Below are 9,074 nucleotides of genomic sequence, written 5' to 3'. Positions count from 1 at the left end.
ATAGTGGGCATCCTTGTCCGGTTCCTGTTCTCAAGAGGAATGGTTTCAGTCTCTCTCCATTGAGAATAATGTTGGCTGTTGGTTTTTCATAAATGCCCTTTATTATGTTGAGGAATGTCCCTTCTATTCCTATTTTGCTGAGAGTTTTGATCAGGAATTGTGTTGGATTTTATCATATGCCTTTTGTGCATTGATTGATATGATCATGTGATTGTTTTCCTTTGTTTTATTTATGTGGTGGATGATGTTGATTGATTTTTCTAATGTTGAACCATTGTTGCATACCCGATAATAACTGCACTTGGTCATGATGAATTATTTTCTTGATATGTTGTTGCAGTCTATTGGCTAGGAGTCTGTTGAAAATTTTTGCATCTATATTCATGAGGGATATTGGTCTGTAGTTTTCTTTTTGAGTGATGTCTTTGCCTGGTTTGGGTAACAAGGTTATGCATGCTTCATCATATACATTTGAGAGGATTCCATCTTTTTCTGTTTTGGAATTTTGGAATAGTTTGAGTAGGGTTAGTGTCAGTTCTTCTCAGAACATTAGGTAGAAGTCTCTGGTGAAACCATCTGGGCAAGGACTTTTTTTGTTGTTGTTGGTAAATTTTTAATGACTTCTTCAATTTCTTCTTTTGTTATGGATCTGTTCAACTTTTGCATCTCAGTCTGTGTTAGTTTAGGTAAGTAGCATGTTTCTAGAAATCTGTCAATTTCTTCTAGATTTTCAAATTTGTTGGAGCATAGTTCTTCATAATGTCCTGATATTATCCTTCTAATTTTTGTTCGTTTTGTTGTGACATTGCCTATTCATGTTATTTGTATTCTCTCCTTCTTTTCCTTTGTTAAATCTGTCAGTGGTCTGTCAATTTCACTCAGCTTTTCAAAAAATCAACTTCTAGTCTTGTTTATTTTTTCTGTTTTCTTTCTATTTTGTGTTTCATTTATTTCTGCTCAAATGTTTATTATTTCTTTTCTTCTGGTGGCTGTAGTTTTTTTTTTTTTTTCTGTTCTTTTTCTAAGTGTTGGAGATGTTAGGTTAAGGTATTGATTTTGGCTCTTTTTTCTTTTTTGATGCATTTATTGATTAAAAATTGGCCTCTGATCACTGCTTTAGCTGTGTTCCAAAATTTTTGGTATGTTGTGTTTTCATTCTTGTTTAATTCAAGGATTTTCTTATTTCTTCTATTACCCAGTTATTTTTAAGGAAGGGGTTATTCCATTTCCATGTGTTTCCTCTATTTTTGTTGATCTTCCTATTGTTGATTTTTAATTTTATAGCATTATGATCTGAGAAGGTGCTAGGCTGTATTTCAGTGTTTTTAACTTTACTAAGGCTTGCTGTATAGCCTTACCTATGGCTTATCATGGAGAATGTTCCATGTGCAATGGAAAAGAATTTATATTGTGCTGTTGTTGGGTGAAGTGCTCTGTAGATGTCCATAAGGTCAAGTTGGTGGATTGTATTGTTTAATTATTCTGTGTCTTTGTTGAGTTTCTTTCCAGTTGCTCTATCTTTCATTGAAAGTGGTGTGTTAAAATCTCCTACTATGACTGTGGAGTCATCTATTTGTCTTTTCAATTCTGTTAAAGTCTGTTATATGTATTTTTGGGTCTCTTTCATTGAATGCATATATATTTATTATGGGTTAGGTACTCTTGTTCAATTGATCCTTTAATCATTATATAATATATTTCCTTATCTGTTATGGTGGTTTTTGTCTTAAATTTAATTTTATCAAAAATTAATATTGCCACCTCTGCTCTTTTATTGTTGCCATTTGCTTAAAATATCTTTTTCCAACCTTTGATTTTTAGTCTATTTTTTTCTTTGTCTCTAAGGTGTGTCTCTTGTAAACAGAATATCGATGGGCTGCATTTTCTTATCCATTCTGCAACTCTCCATCTATTGAGTGGTGCATTTAGTCCATTGACATTCAGTGTAATTAGTGATGAGTATGAGTTCACTGCTGTCATTTTTTATGTGTTTTTTCATGATGTTACAGATTTCTTTGTTCCATATAATTTTCTGTGTTGAGCTTGTTTTGTTTATGAATCATGTTGTTACTTCCTTCCTTGTTATTGATTTAGTATTTGCTAAATATTTGTGTTTGTCTTCTTTTTTATTTTGATGTAAAGGTTTATAATTTTTCTTTGAGGTTACCTTGTGATTTATAACTTTCTTCCTAAGTTTAGAGCAATCCATTCTATCTTGCGGTTGTCTTGACTTCCCTACCATTTTGAAGTTCTTTAACTACACAATATTTTCCCTCTTTTTGTTTTGTAGTTGTCCTTATTTGTCAATTGATATCTCTGGCTCCTTGTTTACAATCTTGTAGGCTTATTTACTCTGGACACTTGCATACTGGATTGGTTTCTGGGTTAAGTCATTATATGTGTTAATGTTAAGTTGTTGTTTGCTTTTTTTAGTTGTCTGTCCAAAAGGACTCCCTTCAGCATTTCTTGTAAGGTTTGTCTGGTTTTAACAAATTCTTTTAATTTCTGCTTATCTCAAAATCTCTTAATTTCACCATCATATTTGAGGGACAGTTTGGATTGGTTTTATATAATTCTTGGTGAAAATCTTTTTCTTCCAGGGTTTTATATATATCATCCTATTGCCTGCTTGCCTGTATGGTTTCTGCCAAAAAAATTGAACTTAATCTTATTGATTGCACTTTGTAGGTAACTTTCCAGGTAACTTTGCATTTTTCCTGTGCTGCTTTCAGGATTCTTTCTTTGTCATTTGTTTTGGTGAGTTTGATGATGATCTGTCTTGGTGATTTTCTTTTGGGGTCGATCTTGTTTGATGTTCATTGGACCTCTTGAATGGATATAGTTTTATCTTTTATCATATTAGGGAAATTCTCTTCCAACAAATCTTTGACAAATTTCTCTGTGGTTTTATTTGTTTCTTCTTGTTCTGGAATTCTGATTACATGTAGGTTATCCCTTTCTATGGTATCCCACATGAACCTTAGTTTTTCTTCATTTTGTTTTGATCTTTTTTTTTTTTTGATTAATCCCTTTCCAAAGAAGTATTGAGGTATTTAACTTCAGTCTCATTAATTCTGTCTTCCGTTGATTCAATTCTACTCCTTTGCTCTTTCAATGTGTTATCTATTTCTAAAAATTTCATATTGATCTGGATTTCTATGTGTAGATTTTGTATCTTTCTAATTTTTCATTTATTTTGTCATTTTTTATTGTAATGTCTTCCAAAACTGTCCTAGTGTTTTCTCTGTTTTTTCCTCAATTTTGTTAATGTTTTCCTTCATCTTTCTCTCAATCAGTTGGAGGTACCTAAATATAATTCTTTTGAATTCCCTATCAGGGAGTTCCAATGTTGCTTTTTCTCAGGGATGTGTTCTGTGTCTGTATGCTGCTCCCTTGTTTCTCCTGCTTTATCTTACTTCTTTGTGTGGACTGTGATGGTATGTTGTTTCCAAGACATTGTGACTTTGTTGTATTTATATTTAATTGGTGATTGTATGTTTGAGTAGGAGCTCTGGTAGCATAGTGGCTAAAGCACTTGACTGCTAACTAGAAGGCTGGCGGTTCAAACCCACCAGCCACTCCTCGGAAGGAAGGTTGGGCAGTCCTACGTCCATAGTGATACTGCCTCGGAAACCCAAGGAGGGGTCGCTATGAGTCGGGGCTGATTCGATGGCACATAACAACAACAACAATGTTTGAGTGATTTTTCCAAAATTATCATTTTCTTTGTTTGTTTGTTTGGGGATGTATCTGAGTAAGCAAATTATAGTGCTTCTCTTTTCACTAGTTGGCAGCACTTATGCACTCATCATTGTCTCCTTTCCAGTCATCAGCCTCCCAAATATCTGCCCTTTCAAGTGGAGCCTACTCAGATCCCTGGAATTTGAATGAGAATGTTATTACTTTAAATATCTAAAATAGCCAGTGCTTGTAAACATTCAGAGTGGTTGTGCTTGGCCTCCTCCTGTAAACTTTCAAAATATCTGCTCCTTCTGGACAGCTGAAAGTCCATAGCTCAGTTTGTCTCCTTCTTTGCTGTTTCCCTTTTAGGCATCAGCCACCACCAGAGTCACCCATGCAGCCCTTCGTGAGCAGAGCCAATTTTTATGTTAATTCTCAGGTCTTAACACCACTTGGAATTATTCAGGCTGTCCATGCCATCCAGATAGCTGACAGTCCGCAGCTCCATTTGTTTCCTTACTCACAGTTTTCATTCAGGTTCTTCTACTAGTTGGTGTTCAATCCACTTCTGTGTACTTCCTTGCAGAGCTCAGGGCTCCAGGATTATGTCCTATATCTCCTTTATTTGTTGAAAATTATCTGTGTAGCTGCTCTGCCTATTCTGCCATCTTATTGGAAGTCCTTGCATGCCACTCTTCCTGATTCATACCTTAAACCAGGCTTTGAACCAGTTCATTCAGTTTGATCTCTTGTTGAAAATTTGCATTTTAACCCCAGATATACTGAATCAGAATTTACATTTTAATAAGTTGCTCAGATGTTTCTTATAGATCACCAGGTGATTCTTATGTAAAAATATGAATTATGAGTTATGTGTACATAAGAATCACCTGGGGATCTTGTTGAAATGTAAATTCTGATTCAGTGTAGCCAGGGTCAAATGCAAGTTCTCAGCAGGGGCTCAAACTGCAATGAATCAATTCAAAATCCTACCTTAAACTCAGCAATTACCCTGTGGGTCTGGTTATTCTCCATTCCAACACTCAGACCAATTTTCAGCCCACTCTGCCCTGCTCCATGCTCTGGGAGGCTGACTTCTACGCAGTTTTCTCCTCTCAATTTCAGTAAGATTCATCCCACGGAGGGCCCAGCATGACATCCAAGGCACTACAAGAAAAAAGTCTATGTATTTGTTCCACTGACCTGCACTGTTCCTGCCTTATCTCATTTTTGGCAGGTCCATTGTTCTTCCACAGATGTAACAGTACTCCCTTCTTTAAATTTTCTTAAACATCTGAGTTTGTCATCAGTAAACTGACACACAGATTATACAGAAACAATCTAATCTTTTATTCAGTAAATAATGAATGCTTATTAAGTGTCAGGAACTGTTCTAGTGTTTGGGGGTAAAATACTAAATATAAAAAACATGACCCCTGCTCTCATGGAGGTTGCATCTTGTTGAAAGGAACAGACAAAAATCAGATAAACAAGTGTATAGTAACAACTGGGACTAATTATATGAAGGAGAAACATATGATTCTCTGAGAGCAAATGGAAAATTCAACTGCATAGGTGAGGAGAATTAGGAAAGGCCTCCTCATGGGTATACTACTTGACCTAGATCTGAAAGCTGAGTTAGAGTTAAGTAGGTCTGTGAGTGATGGGGAGTTCCTGGGTAGTGCTTATGGTTAACAGATAGAGTTTCTCACTGAAGGATTAGAGGTAAGTAGCCCAGAGGTACCTTGGAAGAAAGATTGGGTGATCAACTTATGAAAAATTAGCCATTGAAAACCCTATGGAGCACAATTTTACTCTGACACATATGAGGGCTCCATGTGCTAGAGTTGGCTCATTGGCAACTGGTAACTGGTACTGGGGAGTGGTGGAGAGATTTTTTATAAAGAGGAAGTAGCTGTGGCTGGAAGAATGAGGCACTTTTGAAGAACTACAAGAGGCTAAAATGACTGAAGGAATGGAAGTAAAGCAGAAAATAGAAGGAAATGTGATTTTTAAACTCACACAGTAGATACAGGGTCCCATCATGGCCAAAAATGGTGAGCTCATGTACCTCTGCTGTGCTCACTCCTTGGCTGGGAATGTGAGGTCTCTGTGTGGAAGCTGAGGCACAGCTTTAAGCACCTGCAGTCAGAAGCTGTCAGCCAGAAGCACTCCTCCCTCCCAGCAACTCTCTCGGGAGGGGAGATCTGAGTGATAATTTCTGTGGCTCAGTGATACTATTCAGGACCTATCCACTGCCATCAAGTCTAACTCATAGTAACTTTATGGGACAAAGTAGAACAGAGTTTCCAAGGCTGTAAATATTTATGACAGTAGACTGACTCATCCCTCTCTTGCAGAGTGGGTGGTGAGTTTGGATCACTGAACTTTTCATTAGCAGTCAAATGTTTTAGGCCCTACACTACCAAAGATCCTTACTATTCAAGAAGATATCCTAAAAAAGAAGGTAAACAAAATCGGTAGAGTGCCAAGTGTCATCTACAGATCAACATCCTAGACTCACTTTGGAGTGTGCTAGAAAATCAAACTCTGAAGCCTCATCTCACCCCCTGAAACAAAGTCTGTTAACAAGATGGTTCATAGATGATTAATAGGTGACTCACAGACATATTAAAGTTTGTGAAGCACTGATTAATATCATATTTTCCGATGCTCCTTAAGACATGAAGACTCTTTCTATCCACAGGAAAATTTTCCCTCATCCTCTCACTACATCACCAAGAGTACTACATTGACCTCTCATTAGCTACAATTGTTTGGTCCAGGAGAGTGGATGCTTGACATAAGTGGTGCAGTCAAAGACTCTAATTTCAGAATTTGAAAATGTGGATAAATGATTTTAATTTATTGTGTACTGAGTTATCTTAATTTAAGGTGATGTAAACATAAAAAATTATGTGGTAGCATTAATGTAGAGTATGAACAGAAAAGTAAGGAAATCAGTCTGTAAAAAGTGGAAGTGAGTCATGCACACCTCACTTTACTTCCTTTGTTTTGTTTTATCCAACTGCATCAACTTTTATTATTTGTGGTCAAAAGCATTTAAGACAGATGGTGGGTAATTATGAAATAATGTGAGTAGAATGGAATGTCATAACAAAATATTAGAAAAAAAACCTTGTAGGTCTTTGAGATGAAGGTCATGTATTTTTAATCTGCTGAGTCATCTAGGTTTCAGAGTTGGCCAGATTTTGTACACAAGACAAAGCTTTCTTCTTCTTCTTGTGATTTTATTTATTTATGAGTTCTTTGGGTTATTGAACCCATGCAAATTGATCCAAACATAAGATACTAATTGACATATCAGAACACTAACTTATAAATTCCTAAGGGTTACAGCCTTGGAAACCTGAGGAGGGATTATTTTGAGTCAAGTCTGACTCGGCTGAACATAACAAAAACAAGGAGATCTGGAGTTAAGGCAAGTGGTTAAGACATTCGGCTGCTAACTTAAAGTTGATGTTTTGAACCCACCAGCCACTCCATGGAGAAAAGATGAGGCATTCTGCTTATGTAAACATTGGAAATCCAGTGGGGGTCACGATCAGTCTGAATGGACTCCATGACAGTGGTTTTGGTTATTGAGAAGTGTAATTGCAGAACAGACTGTCATTAAATCAGGGAGTAATAAAAAAAGGATTATTTTCTGTTGATCCACAGAAGACATTTGCATAGCATTCCCTCAGCCATTGTCACCTTTTCTACATATCATACTACATTGTTGGTTTCTAAGAATGTTTCATCTGGACAGTGCTAGTAAATTTCTACTCCTTGATCCTCTTTTAATTAGATTCTATGATGATCCTTGTCCTACACGTCTGTTTCTATTTGTTATTAGGTGTTTCAGTTTCCTTTCTTAGAATGGTGTTATCCTGGTAAATTTTAATGGAAAAGTATTTGTTTATAAGTTATTTCATAGGATGGGTAAGTGTGAAGGTTTCTACCTGGTTTTGCATAATTTACTATTATTAGTCAAATCAAGTGTCCTTGGATGATGCGAAGGACTAACACACTTGCCCACCAATCAGAAGTGCTTCAGAAGAAAGACCTGATTATGTACATTTGAAAAAAAAAAACAAAACAACCTTTGAAAACCCTGTGAAACATAACTCTCCTCTGCCACACATGAGAGTCATCGTGAGTTGGAGTGGACTTCACAGGAACTGCTTTATTCAGTCAGAAAAATCATTGCCATGCTTGTCTTCAAAATTTTGGGAATGCACTCTATTTGAGTCCTTCAGTAATCCCTTTTAAAATACATTTTTAAGTTTTGATATGAGATTCCTGTTACTTGGGTGGCATAGTGGATAAGGCTGTTAACCAGAAGGTCAGCAGTTCTAAATCCACCTGCTGCTCCATGGAAAGAAGATGGGGCAATCTACTTCTTTAAAGATTTACAGCCTGGAAAACCTAAGAGTGTTGCTATGAATCAAAATTGACTTGATGGCAGTGAGTTTGTTTTTTTGAGTTTTATGAAGTATTAGCAAAAATAATGCAAACAATTAGGAATGGTTCATCATATGTTTATTTTCTAGGCCTCTGTTTATGTGATTTTGTCAGGTCAATTAGTGGACCACCATTTTCCTGCATTCAGAATTCCTTCTAGCTTAATATTCTCATTCCTTCCTTTAGCTGGTCTGCTAAGAATGCTACGTCCCCCACATTTAAAAGGCTGTGCTTTCCAGATTAACAGAGCCCTCACACCATCTTGAAATGATTTTCATTCCATCCTCTATATTCCTTTGACAGGGAGCCTTTCAGTAAGTGAGCAGTTCTGATTTGTCTATGCCATCCATGACATTACACCAAAGGTTCCACAGAGCTTGTCTTTGACTTTCATCTTTTTCTACAATGAATGTGACTGAAAAAGCATTTGGTTGTCTTTAACCTTATATGTCCCATTTTGGAACATGCCCTCTGACATCTTATATATAGATCTAAGCCACCCTCTCAAACTGATCTTTAGTTATGTGACTTTATTTCTTCCTTTCATTCATTATCTTTTAACCTCAGTGGTCATAGGAGAGTTACATGAACATATATATTAATTTCTGACAGCATACCTAGAATTATTCTTCATTTGAACTAAACTAGGGATCAATTCAAATATGATCATTCGGGAATAACTCTTATTTCTCTCAAAGAGAAAAGATCATACGTACTTACATATAATGACATAACTCATCATCATCTTACCAATTTACCACTCAAATAATTAATTATTATAAGTCTCTAGTATCACCCTTTCTCTTATTCTAGAATTTTCATTTTTTATCATAGGAGCTCTGGTAGCATAGTGCCTAAAGGCACTTGACTGCTAACCAGAAGGCTGGCGGTTCAAACCCACCAGCCACTCCTCAGAAGGAAGGTTG

This window comes from Orycteropus afer, unplaced genomic scaffold (assembly GCF_000298275.1).
Source record: "Orycteropus afer afer isolate SDZICR_OR568_19922 unplaced genomic scaffold, OryAfe1.0 scaffold00004, whole genome shotgun sequence".
Classification (NCBI taxonomy): Eukaryota; Metazoa; Chordata; class Mammalia; order Tubulidentata; family Orycteropodidae; genus Orycteropus; species Orycteropus afer.
The sequence above is the reverse complement of the archived record's forward strand: the minus strand, read 5'-3'. Positions refer to the sequence as shown.